This window comes from Hippichthys cyanospilos, chromosome 18 (genome assembly GCF_059441005.1).
Source record: "Hippichthys cyanospilos isolate Australia breed blue-spotted pipefish chromosome 18, RoL_Hcya_1.0, whole genome shotgun sequence".
Taxonomy (NCBI): Eukaryota; Metazoa; Chordata; class Actinopteri; order Syngnathiformes; family Syngnathidae; genus Hippichthys; species Hippichthys cyanospilos.
In genome coordinates, this window is record NC_142386.1 from 16,881,941 (window position 1) to 16,899,597 (window position 17,657).

Sequence of the window (17,657 nt, forward strand, 5' to 3'; positions counted from 1 at the left end):
CATAAACTAAGCATTTTTCAGCTGAAATAATGAATGTAGTCCTCTTAATTCTTGCTTCTAAAGCATACGCAAGCAGAAATGTCAATGTACAAAGATGTTTTTAAAAAAACAGTCAAAATGTGCTCCACTCGGGCTGAAAACGCTGTTAGGGACATTTCATTAATGTTGACTATAAATCAAAAACTAAGCATTTTTCAGCTGAAATAATGAATGTAGTCCTCTTAATTCTTGCTTCTAAAGCATACGCAAGCAGAAATTTCAATGTACAATGATGTTTTTAAAAAAACGGTCAAAATGTGCTCCACTCGGGCTGAAAACGCTTGTTTGGAACATTTCATTAATGTTGACTATAAATCATAAACTAAGCATTTTTCAGCTGAAATAATGAATGTAGTCCTCTTAATTCTTGCTTCTAAAGCATACGCAAGCAGAAATTTCAATGTACAATGATGTTTTTAAAAAAACAGTCAAAATGTGCTCCACTCGGGCTGAAAACGCTGTTGGGGACATTTCATTAATGTTGACTATAAATCAAAAACTAAGCATTTTTCAGCTGAAATAATGAATGTAGTCCTCTTAATTCTTGCTTCTAAAGCATACGCAAACAGAAATTTCAATGTACAATGATGTTTTTAAAAAAACGGTCAAAATGTGCTCCACTCGGGCTGAAAACGCTTGTTTGGAACATTTCATTAATGTTGACTATAATTCATAAACTAAGCATTTTTCAGCTGAAATAATGAATGTAGTCCTCTTAATTCTTGCTTCTAAAGCATACGCAAGCAGAAATTTCAATGTACAATGATGTTTTTAAAAAAACAGTCAAAATGTGCTCCACTCGGGCTGAAAACGCTGTTGGGGACATTTCATTAATGTTGACTATAAATCATAAACTAAGCATTTTTCAGCCTAAATAATGAATGTAGTCCTCTTAATTCTTGCTTCTAAAGCATACGCAAGCAGAAATTTCAATGTACAATGATGTTTTTAAAAAAACAGTCAAAATGTGCTCCACTCGGGCTGAAAACGCTGTTGGGGACATTTCATTAATGTTGACTATAAATCATAAACTAAGCATTTTTCAGCCGAAATAATGAATGTAGTCCTCTTAATTCTTGCTTCTAAAGCATACGCAAGCAGAAATTTCAATGTACAATGATGTTTTTAAAAAAACAGTCAAAATGTGCTCCACTCGGGCTGAAAACGCTTGTTTGGGACATTACATTAATGTTGACTATAAATCATAAACTAAGCATTTTTCAGCTAAAATAATGAATGTAGTCCTCTTAATTCTTGCTTCTAAAGCATACGCAAACAGAAATTTCAATGTACAATGATGTTTTTAAAAAAACGGTCATAATGTGCTCCACTCGGGCTGAAAACGCTTGTTTGGAACATTTCATTAATGTTGACTATAATTCATAAACTAAGCATTTTTCAGCTGAAATAATGAATGTAGTCCTCTTAATTCTTGCTTCTAAAGCATACGCAAGCAGAAATTTCAATGTACAATGATGTTTTTAAAAAAACAGTCAAAATGTGCTCCACTCGGGCTGAAAACGCTTGTTTGGGACATTACATTAATGTTGACTATAAATCATAAACTAAGCATTTTTCAGCTGAAATAATGAATGTAGTCCTCTTAATTCTTGCTTCTAAAGCATACGCAAACAGAAATTTCAATGTACAATGATGTTTTTAAAAAAACGGTCAAAATGTGCTCCACTCGGGCTGAAAACGCTTGTTTGGGACATTTCACTAATGTTGACTATAAATCATAAACTAAGCATTTTTCAGCTGAAATAATGAATGTAGTCCTCTTAATTCTTGCTTCTAAAGCATACGCAAGCAGAAATTTCAATGTACAATGATGTTTTTAAAAAAACAGTCAAAATGTGCTCCACTCGGGCTGAAAACGCTTGTTTGGGACATTACATTAATGTTGACTATAAATCATAAACTAAGCATTTTTCAGCTGAAATAATGAATGTAGTCCTCTTAATTCTTGCTTCTAAAGCATACGCAAACAGAAATTTCAATGTACAATGATGTTTTTAAAAAAACGGTCAAAATGTGCTCCACTCGGGCTGAAAACGCTTGTTTGGGACATTTCACTAATGTTGACTATAAATCATAAACTAAGCATTTTTCAGCTGAAATAATGAATGTAGTCCTCTTAATTCTTGCTTCTAAAGCATACGCAAGCAGAAATTTCAATGTACAATGATGTTTTTAAAAAAACAGTCAAAATGTGCTCCACTCGGGCTGAAAACGCTGTTGGGGACATTTCATTAATGTTGACTATAAATCAAAAACTAAGCATTTTTCAGCTGAAATAATGAATGTAGTCCTCTTAATTCTTGCTTGCATACGCAAGCAGAAATTTCAATGTACAATGATGTTTTTAAAAAAACAGTCAAAATGTGCTCCACTCGGGCTGAAAACGCTTGTTGGGGACATTACATTAATGTTGACTATAAATCATAAACTAAGCATTTTTCAGCTGAAATAATGAATGTAGTCCTCTTAATTCTTGCTTCTAAAGCATACGCAAACAGAAATTTCAATGTACAATGATGTTTTTAAAAAAACGGTCAAAATGTGCTCCACTCGGGCTGAAAACGCTTGTTTGGAACATTTCATTAATGTTGACTATAATTCATAAACTAAGCATTTTTCAGCTGAAATAATGAATGTAGTCCTCTTAATTCTTGCTTCTAAAGCATACGCAAGCAGAAATGTCAATGTACAAAGATGTTTTTAAAAAAACAGTCAAAATGTGCTCCACTCGGGCTGAAAACGCTGTTAGGGACATTTCATTAATGTTGACTATAAATCAAAAACTAAGCATTTTTCAGCTGAAATAATGAATGTAGTCCTCTTAATTCTTGCTTCTAAAGCATACGCAAGCAGAAATTTCAATGTACAATGATGTTTTTAAAAAAACGGTCAAAATGTGCTCCACTCGGGCTGAAAACGCTTGTTTGGAACATTTCATTAATGTTGACTATAAATCATAAACTAAGCATTTTTCAGCTGAAATAATGAATGTAGTCCTCTTAATTCTTGCTTCTAAAGCATACGCAAGCAGAAATTTCAATGTACAATGATGTTTTTAAAAAAACAGTCAAAATGTGCTCCACTCGGGCTGAAAACGCTGTTGGGGACATTTCATTAATGTTGACTATAAATCAAAAACTAAGCATTTTTCAGCTGAAATAATGAATGTAGTCCTCTTAATTCTTGCTTCTAAAGCATACGCAAACAGAAATTTCAATGTACAATGATGTTTTTAAAAAAACGGTCAAAATGTGCTCCACTCGGGCTGAAAACGCTTGTTTGGAACATTTCATTAATGTTGACTATAATTCATAAACTAAGCATTTTTCAGCTGAAATAATGAATGTAGTCCTCTTAATTCTTGCTTCTAAAGCATACGCAAGCAGAAATTTCAATGTACAATGATGTTTTTAAAAAAACAGTCAAAATGTGCTCCACTCGGGCTGAAAACGCTGTTGGGGACATTTCATTAATGTTGACTATAAATCATAAACTAAGCATTTTTCAGCCTAAATAATGAATGTAGTCCTCTTAATTCTTGCTTCTAAAGCATACGCAAGCAGAAATTTCAATGTACAATGATGTTTTTAAAAAAACAGTCAAAATGTGCTCCACTCGGGCTGAAAACGCTGTTGGGGACATTTCATTAATGTTGACTATAAATCATAAACTAAGCATTTTTCAGCCGAAATAATGAATGTAGTCCTCTTAATTCTTGCTTCTAAAGCATACGCAAGCAGAAATTTCAATGTACAATGATGTTTTTAAAAAAACAGTCAAAATGTGCTCCACTCGGGCTGAAAACGCTTGTTTGGGACATTACATTAATGTTGACTATAAATCATAAACTAAGCATTTTTCAGCTAAAATAATGAATGTAGTCCTCTTAATTCTTGCTTCTAAAGCATACGCAAACAGAAATTTCAATGTACAATGATGTTTTTAAAAAAACGGTCATAATGTGCTCCACTCGGGCTGAAAACGCTTGTTTGGAACATTTCATTAATGTTGACTATAATTCATAAACTAAGCATTTTTCAGCTGAAATAATGAATGTAGTCCTCTTAATTCTTGCTTCTAAAGCATACGCAAGCAGAAATTTCAATGTACAATGATGTTTTTAAAAAAACAGTCAAAATGTGCTCCACTCGGGCTGAAAACGCTTGTTTGGGACATTACATTAGTGTTGACTATAAATCATAAACTAAGCATTTTTCAGCTGAAATAATGAATGTAGTCCTCTTAATTCTTGCTTCTAAAGCATACGCAAACAGAAATTTCAATGTACAATGATGTTTTTAAAAAAACGGTCAAAATGTGCTCCACTCGGGCTGAAAACGCTTGTTTGGGACATTTCACTAATGTTGACTATAAATCATAAACTAAGCATTTTTCAGCTGAAATAATGAATGTAGTCCTCTTAATTCTTGCTTCTAAAGCATACGCAAGCAGAAATTTCAATGTACAATGATGTTTTTAAAAAAACAGTCAAAATGTGCTCCACTCGGGCTGAAAACGCTTGTTTGGGACATTACATTAATGTTGACTATAAATCATAAACTAAGCATTTTTCAGCTGAAATAATGAATGTAGTCCTCTTAATTCTTGCTTCTAAAGCATACGCAAACAGAAATTTCAATGTACAATGATGTTTTTAAAAAAACGGTCAAAATGTGCTCCACTCGGGCTGAAAACGCTGTTGGGGACATTTCATTAATGTTGACTATAAATCATAAACTAAGCATTTTTCAGCCGAAATAATGAATGTAGTCCTCTTAATTCTTGCTTCTAAAGCATACGCAAGCAGAAATTTCAATGTACAATGATGTTTTTAAAAAAACAGTCAAAATGTGCTCCACTCGGGCTGAAAACGCTTGTTTGGGACATTACATTAATGTTGACTATAAATCATAAACTAAGCATTTTTCAGCTAAAATAATGAATGTAGTCCTCTTAATTCTTGCTTCTAAAGCATACGCAAACAGAAATTTCAATGTACAATGATGTTTTTAAAAAAACGGTCATAATGTGCTCCACTCGGGCTGAAAACGCTTGTTTGGAACATTTCATTAATGTTGACTATAATTCATAAACTAAGCATTTTTCAGCTGAAATAATGAATGTAGTCCTCTTAATTCTTGCTTCTAAAGCATACGCAAACAGAAATTTCAATGTACAATGATGTTTTTAAAAAAACGGTCAAAATGTGCTCCACTCGGGCTGAAAACGCTTGTTTGGAACATTTCATTAATGTTGACTATAATTCATAAACTAAGCATTTTTCAGCTGAAATAATGAATGTAGTCCTCTTAATTCTTGCTTCTAAAGCATACGCAAGCAGAAATGTCAATGTACAAAGATGTTTTTAAAAAAACAGTCAAAATGTGCTCCACTCGGGCTGAAAACGCTGTTAGGGACATTTCATTAATGTTGACTATAAATCAAAAACTAAGCATTTTTCAGCTGAAATAATGAATGTAGTCCTCTTAATTCTTGCTTCTAAAGCATACGCAAGCAGAAATTTCAATGTACAATGATGTTTTTAAAAAAACGGTCAAAATGTGCTCCACTCGGGCTGAAAACGCTTGTTTGGAACATTTCATTAATGTTGACTATAAATCATAAACTAAGCATTTTTCAGCTGAAATAATGAATGTAGTCCTCTTAATTCTTGCTTCTAAAGCATACGCAAGCAGAAATTTCAATGTACAATGATGTTTTTAAAAAAACAGTCAAAATGTGCTCCACTCGGGCTGAAAACGCTGTTGGGGACATTTCATTAATGTTGACTATAAATCAAAAACTAAGCATTTTTCAGCTGAAATAATGAATGTAGTCCTCTTAATTCTTGCTTCTAAAGCATACGCAAACAGAAATTTCAATGTACAATGATGTTTTTAAAAAAACGGTCAAAATGTGCTCCACTCGGGCTGAAAACGCTTGTTTGGAACATTTCATTAATGTTGACTATAATTCATAAACTAAGCATTTTTCAGCTGAAATAATGAATGTAGTCCTCTTAATTCTTGCTTCTAAAGCATACGCAAGCAGAAATTTCAATGTACAATGATGTTTTTAAAAAAACAGTCAAAATGTGCTCCACTCGGGCTGAAAACGCTGTTGGGGACATTTCATTAATGTTGACTATAAATCATAAACTAAGCATTTTTCAGCCTAAATAATGAATGTAGTCCTCTTAATTCTTGCTTCTAAAGCATACGCAAGCAGAAATTTCAATGTACAATGATGTTTTTAAAAAAACAGTCAAAATGTGCTCCACTCGGGCTGAAAACGCTGTTGGGGACATTTCATTAATGTTGACTATAAATCATAAACTAAGCATTTTTCAGCCGAAATAATGAATGTAGTCCTCTTAATTCTTGCTTCTAAAGCATACGCAAGCAGAAATTTCAATGTACAATGATGTTTTTAAAAAAACAGTCAAAATGTGCTCCACTCGGGCTGAAAACGCTTGTTTGGGACATTACATTAATGTTGACTATAAATCATAAACTAAGCATTTTTCAGCTAAAATAATGAATGTAGTCCTCTTAATTCTTGCTTCTAAAGCATACGCAAACAGAAATTTCAATGTACAATGATGTTTTTAAAAAAACGGTCATAATGTGCTCCACTCGGGCTGAAAACGCTTGTTTGGAACATTTCATTAATGTTGACTATAATTCATAAACTAAGCATTTTTCAGCTGAAATAATGAATGTAGTCCTCTTAATTCTTGCTTCTAAAGCATACGCAAGCAGAAATTTCAATGTACAATGATGTTTTTAAAAAAACAGTCAAAATGTGCTCCACTCGGGCTGAAAACGCTTGTTTGGGACATTACATTAGTGTTGACTATAAATCATAAACTAAGCATTTTTCAGCTGAAATAATGAATGTAGTCCTCTTAATTCTTGCTTCTAAAGCATACGCAAACAGAAATTTCAATGTACAATGATGTTTTTAAAAAAACGGTCAAAATGTGCTCCACTCGGGCTGAAAACGCTTGTTTGGGACATTTCACTAATGTTGACTATAAATCATAAACTAAGCATTTTTCAGCTGAAATAATGAATGTAGTCCTCTTAATTCTTGCTTCTAAAGCATACGCAAGCAGAAATTTCAATGTACAATGATGTTTTTAAAAAAACAGTCAAAATGTGCTCCACTCGGGCTGAAAACGCTTGTTTGGGACATTACATTAATGTTGACTATAAATCATAAACTAAGCATTTTTCAGCTGAAATAATGAATGTAGTCCTCTTAATTCTTGCTTCTAAAGCATACGCAAACAGAAATTTCAATGTACAATGATGTTTTTAAAAAAACGGTCAAAATGTGCTCCACTCGGGCTGAAAACGCTGTTGGGGACATTTCATTAATGTTGACTATAAATCATAAACTAAGCATTTTTCAGCCGAAATAATGAATGTAGTCCTCTTAATTCTTGCTTCTAAAGCATACGCAAGCAGAAATTTCAATGTACAATGATGTTTTTAAAAAAACAGTCAAAATGTGCTCCACTCGGGCTGAAAACGCTTGTTTGGGACATTACATTAATGTTGACTATAAATCATAAACTAAGCATTTTTCAGCTAAAATAATGAATGTAGTCCTCTTAATTCTTGCTTCTAAAGCATACGCAAACAGAAATTTCAATGTACAATGATGTTTTTAAAAAAACGGTCATAATGTGCTCCACTCGGGCTGAAAACGCTTGTTTGGAACATTTCATTAATGTTGACTATAATTCATAAACTAAGCATTTTTCAGCTGAAATAATGAATGTAGTCCTCTTAATTCTTGCTTCTAAAGCATACGCAAGCAGAAATTTCAATGTACAATGATGTTTTTAAAAAAACAGTCAAAATGTGCTCCACTCGGGCTGAAAACGCTTGTTTGGGACATTACATTAGTGTTGACTATAAATCATAAACTAAGCATTTTTCAGCTGAAATAATGAATGTAGTCCTCTTAATTCTTGCTTCTAAAGCATACGCAAACAGAAATTTCAATGTACAATGATGTTTTTAAAAAAACGGTCAAAATGTGCTCCACTCGGGCTGAAAACGCTTGTTTGGGACATTTCACTAATGTTGACTATAAATCATAAACTAAGCATTTTTCAGCTGAAATAATGAATGTAGTCCTCTTAATTCTTGCTTCTAAAGCATACGCAAGCAGAAATTTCAATGTACAATGATGTTTTTAAAAAAACAGTCAAAATGTGCTCCACTCGGGCTGAAAACGCTTGTTTGGGACATTACATTAATGTTGACTATAAATCATAAACTAAGCATTTTTCAGCCGAAATAATGAATGTAGTCCTCTTAATTCTTGCTTCTAAAGCATACGCAAGCAGAAATTTCAATGTACAATGATGTTTTTAAAAAAACAGTCAAAATGTGCTCCACTCGGGCTGAAAACGCTGTTGGGGACATTTCATTAATGTTGACTATAAATCATAAACTAAGCATTTTTCAGCTGAAATAATGAATGTAGTCCTCTTAATTCTTGCTTCTAAAGCATACGCAAGCAGAAATTTCAATGTACAATGATGTTTTTAAAAAAACAGTCAAAATGTGCTCCACTCGGGCTGAAAACGCTTGTTTGGAACATTTCATTAATGTTGACTATAAATCATAAACTAAGCATTTTTCAGCTAAAATAATGAATGTAGTCCTCTTAATTCTTGCTTCTAAAGCATACGCAAGCAGAAATTTCAATGTACAATGATGTTTTTAAAAAAACAGTCAAAATGTGCTCCACTCGGGCTGAAAACGCTGTTGGGGACATTTCATTAATGTTGACTATAAATCAAAAACTAAGCATTTTTCAGCTGAAATAATGAATGTAGTCCTCTTAATTCTTGCTTCTAAAGCATACGCAAACAGAAATTTCAATGTACAATGATGTTTTTAAAAAAACGGTCAAAATGTGCTCCACTCGGGCTGAAAACGCTTGTTTGGAACATTTCATTAATGTTGACTATAATTCATAAACTAAGCATTTTTCAGCTGAAATAATGAATGTAGTCCTCTTAATTCTTGCTTCTAAAGCATACGCAAGCAGAAATTTCAATGTACAATGATGTTTTTAAAAAAACAGTCAAAATGTGCTCCACTCGGGCTGAAAACGCTGTTGGGGACATTTCATTAATGTTGACTATAAATCATAAACTAAGCATTTTTCAGCCTAAATAATGAATGTAGTCCTCTTAATTCTTGCTTCTAAAGCATACGCAAGCAGAAATTTCAATGTACAATGATGTTTTTAAAAAAACAGTCAAAATGTGCTCCACTCGGGCTGAAAACGCTGTTGGAGACATTTCATTAATGTTGACTATAAATCATAAACTAAGCATTTTTCAGCCGAAATAATGAATGTAGTCCTCTTAATTCTTGCTTCTAAAGCATACGCAAGCAGAAATTTCAATGTACAATGATGTTTTTAAAAAAACAGTCAAAATGTGCTCCACTCGGGCTGAAAACGCTTGTTTGGGACATTACATTAATGTTGACTATAAATCATAAACTAAGCATTTTTCAGCTAAAATAATGAATGTAGTCCTCTTAATTCTTGCTTCTAAAGCATACGCAAACAGAAATTTCAATGTACAATGATGTTTTTAAAAAAACGGTCATAATGTGCTCCACTCGGGCTGAAAACGCTTGTTTGGAACATTTCATTAATGTTGACTATAATTCATAAACTAAGCATTTTTCAGCTGAAATAATGAATGTAGTCCTCTTAATTCTTGCTTCTAAAGCATACGCAAGCAGAAATTTCAATGTACAATGATGTTTTTAAAAAAAAACAGTCAAAATGTGCTCCACTCGGGCTGAAAACGCTGTTGGGGACATTTCATTAATGTTGACTATAAATCATAAACTAAGCATTTTTCAGCTAAAATAATGAATTTAGTCCTCTTAATTCTTGCTTCTAAAGCATACGCAAACAGAAATTTCAATGTACAATGATGTTTTTAAAAAAACGGTCATAATGTGCTCCACTCGGGCTGAAAACGCTTGTTTGGAACATTTCATTAATGTTGACTATAATTCATAAACTAAGCATTTTTCAGCTGAAATAATGAATGTAGTCCTCTTAATTCTTGCTTCTAAAGCATACGCAAGCAGAAATTTCAATGTACAATGATGTTTTTAAAAAAAACAGTCAAAATGTGCTCCACTCGGGCTGAAAACGCTGTTGGGGACATTTCATTAATGTTGACTATAAATCATAAACTAAGCATTTTTCAGCTGAAATAATGAATGTAGTCCTCTTAATTCTTGCTTCTAAAGCATACGCAAGCAGAAATTTCAATGTACAATGATGTTTTTAAAAAAACAGTCAAAATGTGCTCCACTCGGGCTGAAAACGCTGTTGGGGACATTTCATTAATGTTGATTATAAATCATAAACTAAGCATTTTTCAGCCTAAATAATGAATGTAGTCCTCTTAATTCTTGCTTCTAAAGCATACGCAAGCAGAAATTTCAATGTACAATGATGTTTTTAAAAAAACAGTCAAAATGTGCTCCACTCGGGCTGAAAACGCTGTTGGGGACATTTCATTAATGTTGACTATAAATCATAAACTAAGCATTTTTCAGCCGAAATAATGAATGTAGTCCTCTTAATTCTTGCTTCTAAAGCATACGCAAGCAGAAATTTCAATGTACAATGATGTTTTTAAAAAAACAGTCAAAATGTGCTCCACTCGGGCTGAAAACGCTTGTTTGGGACATTACATTAATGTTGACTATAAATCATAAACTAAGCATTTTTCAGCTAAAATAATGAATGTAGTCCTCTTAATTCTTGCTTCTAAAGCATACGCAAGCAGAAATTTCAATGTACAATGATGTTTTTAAAAAAAATAGTCAAAATGTGCTCCACTCGGGCTGAAAACGCTGTTGGGGACATTTCATTAATCTTGACTATAAATCAAAAACTAAGCATTTTTCAGCTGAAATAATGAATGTAGTCCTCTTAATTCTTGCTTCTAAAGCATACGCAAGCAGAAATTTCAATGTACAATGATGTTTTTAAAAAAACAGTCAAAATGTGCTCCACTCGGGCTGAAAACGCTGTTGGGGACATTTCATTAATGTTGACTATAAATCATAAACTAAGCATTTTTCAGCCGAAATAATGAATGTAGTCCTCTTAATTCTTGCTTCTAAAGCATACGCAAGCAGAAATTTCAATGTACAATGATGTTTTTAAAAAAACAGTCAAAATGTGCTCCACTCGGGCTGAAAACGCTTGTTTGGGACATTACATTAATGTTGACTATAAATCATAAACTAAGCATTTTTCAGCTGAAATAATGAATGTAGTCCTCTTAATTCTTGCTTCTAAAGCATACGCAAACAGAAATTTCATTGTACAATGATGTTTTTAAAAAAACGGTCAAAATGTGCTCCACTCGGGCTGAAAACGCTTGTTTGGGACATACATTAATGTTGACTATAAATCATAAACTAAGCATTTTTCAGCTGAAATAATGAATGTAGTCCTCTTAATTCTTGCTTCTAAAGCATACGCAAGCAGAAATTTCAATGTACAATGATGTTTTTAAAAAAAACAGTCAAAATGTGCTCCACTCGGGCTGAAAACGCTGTTGGGGACATTTCATTAATGTTGACTAGACTATAAATCATAAACTAAGCATTTTTCAGCTGAAATAATGAATGTAGTCCTCTTAATTCTTGCTTCTAAAGCATACGCAAGCAGAAATTTCAATGTACAATGATGTTTTTAAAAAAACAGTCAAAATGTGCTCCACTCGGGCTGAAAACGCTGTTGGGGACATTTCATTAATGTTGATTATAAATCATAAACTAAGCATTTTTCAGCCTAAATAATGAATGTAGTCCTCTTAATTCTTGCTTCTAAAGCATACGCAAGCAGAAATTTCAATGTACAATGATGTTTTTAAAAAAACAGTCAAAATGTGCTCCACTCGGGCTGAAAACGCTGTTGGGGACATTTCATTAATGTTGACTATAAATCATAAACTAAGCATTTTTCAGCCGAAATAATGAATGTAGTCCTCTTAATTCTTGCTTCTAAAGCATACGCAAGCAGAAATTTCAATGTACAATGATGTTTTTAAAAAAACAGTCAAAATGTGCTCCACTCGGGCTGAAAACGCTTGTTTGGGACATTACATTAATGTTGACTATAAATCATAAACTAAGCATTTTTCAGCTAAAATAATGAATGTAGTCCTCTTAATTCTTGCTTCTAAAGCATACGCAAACAGAAATTTCAATGTACAATGATGTTTTTAAAAAAACGGTCATAATGTGCTCCACTCGGGCTGAAAACGCTTGTTTGGAACATTTCATTAATGTTGACTATAATTCATAAACTAAGCATTTTTCAGCTGAAATAATGAATGTAGTCCTCTTAATTCTTGCTTCTAAAGCATACGCAAGCAGAAATTTCAATGTACAATGATGTTTTTAAAAAAAACAGTCAAAATGTGCTCCACTCGGGCTGAAAACGCTGTTGGGGACATTTCATTAATCTTGACTATAAATCAAAAACTAAGCATTTTTCAGCTGAAATAATGAATGTAGTCCTCTTAATTCTTGCTTCTAAAGCATACGCAAGCAGAAATTTCAATGTACAATGATGTTTTTAAAAAAACAGTCAAAATGTGCTCCACTCGGGCTGAAAACGCTGTTGGGGACATTTCATTAATGTTGACTATAAATCATAAACTAAGCATTTTTCAGCCGAAATAATGAATGTAGTCCTCTTAATTCTTGCTTCTAAAGCATACGCAAGCAGAAATTTCAATGTACAATGATGTTTTTAAAAAAACAGTCAAAATGTGCTCCACTCGGGCTGAAAACGCTTGTTTGGGACATTACATTAATGTTGACTATAAATCATAAACTAAGCATTTTTCAGCTAAAATAATGAATGTAGTCCTCTTAATTCTTGCTTCTAAAGCATACGCAAACAGAAATTTCAATGTACAATGATGTTTTTAAAAAAACGGTCATAATGTGCTCCACTCGGGCTGAAAACGCTTGTTTGGAACATTTCATTAATGTTGACTATAATTCATAAACTAAGCATTTTTCAGCTGAAATAATGAATGTAGTCCTCTTAATTCTTGCTTCTAAAGCATACGCAAGCAGAAATTTCAATGTACAATGATGTTTTTAAAAAAAACAGTCAAAATGTGCTCCACTCGGGCTGAAAACGCTGTTGGGGACATTTCATTAATGTTGACTATAAATCATAAACTAAGCATTTTTCAGCTAAAATAATGAATTTAGTCCTCTTAATTCTTGCTTCTAAAGCATACGCAAACAGAAATTTCAATGTACAATGATGTTTTTAAAAAAACGGTCATAATGTGCTCCACTCGGGCTGAAAACGCTTGTTTGGAACATTTCATTAATGTTGACTATAATTCATAAACTAAGCATTTTTCAGCTGAAATAATGAATGTAGTCCTCTTAATTCTTGCTTCTAAAGCATACGCAAGCAGAAATTTCAATGTACAATGATGTTTTTAAAAAAAACAGTCAAAATGTGCTCCACTCGGGCTGAAAACGCTGTTGGGGACATTTCATTAATGTTGACTATAAATCATAAACTAAGCATTTTTCAGCTGAAATAATGAATGTAGTCCTCTTAATTCTTGCTTCTAAAGCATACGCAAGCAGAAATTTCAATGTACAATGATGTTTTTAAAAAAACAGTCAAAATGTGCTCCACTCGGGCTGAAAACGCTGTTGGGGACATTTCATTAATGTTGATTATAAATCATAAACTAAGCATTTTTCAGCCTAAATAATGAATGTAGTCCTCTTAATTCTTGCTTCTAAAGCATACGCAAGCAGAAATTTCAATGTACAATGATGTTTTTAAAAAAACAGTCAAAATGTGCTCCACTCGGGCTGAAAACGCTGTTGGGGACATTTCATTAATGTTGACTATAAATCATAAACTAAGCATTTTTCAGCCGAAATAATGAATGTAGTCCTCTTAATTCTTGCTTCTAAAGCATACGCAAGCAGAAATTTCAATGTACAATGATGTTTTTAAAAAAACAGTCAAAATGTGCTCCACTCGGGCTGAAAACGCTTGTTTGGGACATTACATTAATGTTGACTATAAATCATAAACTAAGCATTTTTCAGCTAAAATAATGAATGTAGTCCTCTTAATTCTTGCTTCTAAAGCATACGCAAGCAGAAATTTCAATGTACAATGATGTTTTTAAAAAAAATAGTCAAAATGTGCTCCACTCGGGCTGAAAACGCTGTTGGGGACATTTCATTAATCTTGACTATAAATCAAAAACTAAGCATTTTTCAGCTGAAATAATGAATGTAGTCCTCTTAATTCTTGCTTCTAAAGCATACGCAAGCAGAAATTTCAATGTACAATGATGTTTTTAAAAAAACAGTCAAAATGTGCTCCACTCGGGCTGAAAACGCTGTTGGGGACATTTCATTAATGTTGACTATAAATCATAAACTAAGCATTTTTCAGCCGAAATAATGAATGTAGTCCTCTTAATTCTTGCTTCTAAAGCATACGCAAGCAGAAATTTCAATGTACAATGATGTTTTTAAAAAAACAGTCAAAATGTGCTCCACTCGGGCTGAAAACGCTTGTTTGGGACATTACATTAATGTTGACTATAAATCATAAACTAAGCATTTTTCAGCTGAAATAATGAATGTAGTCCTCTTAATTCTTGCTTCTAAAGCATACGCAAACAGAAATTTCATTGTACAATGATGTTTTTAAAAAAACGGTCAAAATGTGCTCCACTCGGGCTGAAAACGCTTGTTTGGGACATACATTAATGTTGACTATAAATCATAAACTAAGCATTTTTCAGCTGAAATAATGAATGTAGTCCTCTTAATTCTTGCTTCTAAAGCATACGCAAGCAGAAATTTCAATGTACAATGATGTTTTTAAAAAAAACAGTCAAAATGTGCTCCACTCGGGCTGAAAACGCTGTTGGGGACATTTCATTAATGTTGACTATAAATCATAAACTAAGCATTTTTCAGCTGAAATAATGAATGTAGTCCTCTTAATTCTTGCTTCTAAAGCATACGCAAGCAGAAATTTCAATGTACAATGATGTTTTTAAAAAAACAGTCAAAATGTGCTCCACTCGGGCTGAAAACGCTGTTGGGGACATTTCATTAATGTTGATTATAAATCATAAACTAAGCATTTTTCAGCCTAAATAATGAATGTAGTCCTCTTAATTCTTGCTTCTAAAGCATACGCAAGCAGAAATTTCAATGTACAATGATGTTTTTAAAAAAACAGTCAAAATGTGCTCCACTCGGGCTGAAAACGCTGTTGGGGACATTTCATTAATGTTGACTATAAATCATAAACTAAGCATTTTTCAGCCGAAATAATGAATGTAGTCCTCTTAATTCTTGCTTCTAAAGCATACGCAAGCAGAAATTTCAATGTACAATGATGTTTTTAAAAAAACAGTCAAAATGTGCTCCACTCGGGCTGAAAACGCTTGTTTGGGACATTACATTAATGTTGACTATAAATCATAAACTAAGCATTTTTCAGCTAAAATAATGAATGTAGTCCTCTTAATTCTTGCTTCTAAAGCATACGCAAGCAGAAATTTCAATGTACAATGATGTTTTTAAAAAAAATAGTCAAAATGTGCTCCACTCGGGCTGAAAACGCTGTTGGGGACATTTCATTAATCTTGACTATAAATCAAAAACTAAGCATTTTTCAGCTGAAATAATGAATGTAGTCCTCTTAATTCTTGCTTCTAAAGCATACGCAAGCAGAAATTTCAATGTACAATGATGTTTTTAAAAAAACAGTCAAAATGTGCTCCACTCGGGCTGAAAACGCTGTTGGGGACATTTCATTAATGTTGACTATAAATCATAAACTAAGCATTTTTCAGCCGAAATAATGAATGTAGTCCTCTTAATTCTTGCTTCTAAAGCATACGCAAGCAGAAATTTCAATGTACAATGATGTTTTTAAAAAAACAGTCAAAATGTGCTCCACTCGGGCTGAAAACGCTTGTTTGGGACATTACATTAATGTTGACAATAAATCATAAACTAAGCATTTTTCAGCTGAAATAATGAATGTAGTCCTCTTAATTCTTGCTTCTAAAGCATACGCAAACAGAAATTTCATTGTACAATGATGTTTTTAAAAAAACGGTCAAAATGTGCTCCACTCGGGCTGAAAACGCTTGTTTGGGACATACATTAATGTTGACTATAAATCATAAACTAAGCATTTTTCAGCTGAAATAATGAATGTAGTCCTCTTAATTCTTGCTTCTAAAGCATACGCAAGCAGAAATTTCAATGTACAATGATGTTTTTAAAAAAAACAGTCAAAATGTGCTCCACTCGGGCTGAAAACGCTGTTGGGGACATTTCATTAATGTTGACTATAAATCATAAACTAAGCATTTTTCAGCTGAAATAATGAATGTAGTCCTCTTAATTCTTGCTTCTAAAGCATACGCAAGCAGAAATTTCAATGTACAATGATGTTTTTAAAAAAACAGTCAAAATGTGCTCCACTCGGGCTGAAAACGCTGTTGGGGACATTTCATTAATGTTGATTATAAATCATAAACTAAGCATTTTTCAGCCTAAATAATGAATGTAGTCCTCTTAATTCTTGCTTCTAAAGCATACGCAAGCAGAAATTTCAATGTACAATGATGTTTTTAAAAAAACAGTCAAAATGTGCTCCACTCGGGCTGAAAACGCTGTTGGGGACATTTCATTAATGTTGACTATAAATCATAAACTAAGCATTTTTCAGCCGAAATAATGAATGTAGTCCTCTTAATTCTTGCTTCTAAAGCATACGCAAGCAGAAATTTCAATGTACAATGATGTTTTTAAAAAAACAGTCAAAATGTGCTCCACTCGGGCTGAAAACGCTTGTTTGGGACATTACATTAATGTTGACTATAAATCATAAACTAAGCATTTTTCAGCTAAAATAATGAATGTAGTCCTCTTAATTCTTGCTTCTAAAGCATACGCAAACAGAAATTTCAATGTACAATGATGTTTTTAAAAAAACGGTCATAATGTGCTCCACTCGGGCTGAAAACGCTTGTTTGGAACATTTCATTAATGTTGACTATAATTCATAAACTAAGCATTTTTCAGCTGAAATAATGAATGTAGTCCTCTTAATACTTGCTTCTAAAGCATACGCAAGCAGAAATTTCAATGTACAATGATGTTTTTAAAAAAACAGTCAAAATGTGCTCCACTCGGGCTGAAAACGCTTGTTTGGGACATTACATTAATGTTGACTATAAATCATAAACTAAGCATTTTTCAGCTGAAATAATGAATGTAGTCCTCTTAATTCTTGCTTCTAAAGCATACGCAAGCAGAAATTTCAATGTACAATGATGTTTTTAAAAAAACAGTCAAAATGTGCTCCACTCGGGCTGAAAACGCTGTTGGGGACATTTCATTAATGTTGACTATAAATCATAAACTAAGCATTTTTCAGCCTAAATAATGAATGTAGTCCTCTTAATTCTTGCTTCTAAAGCATACGCA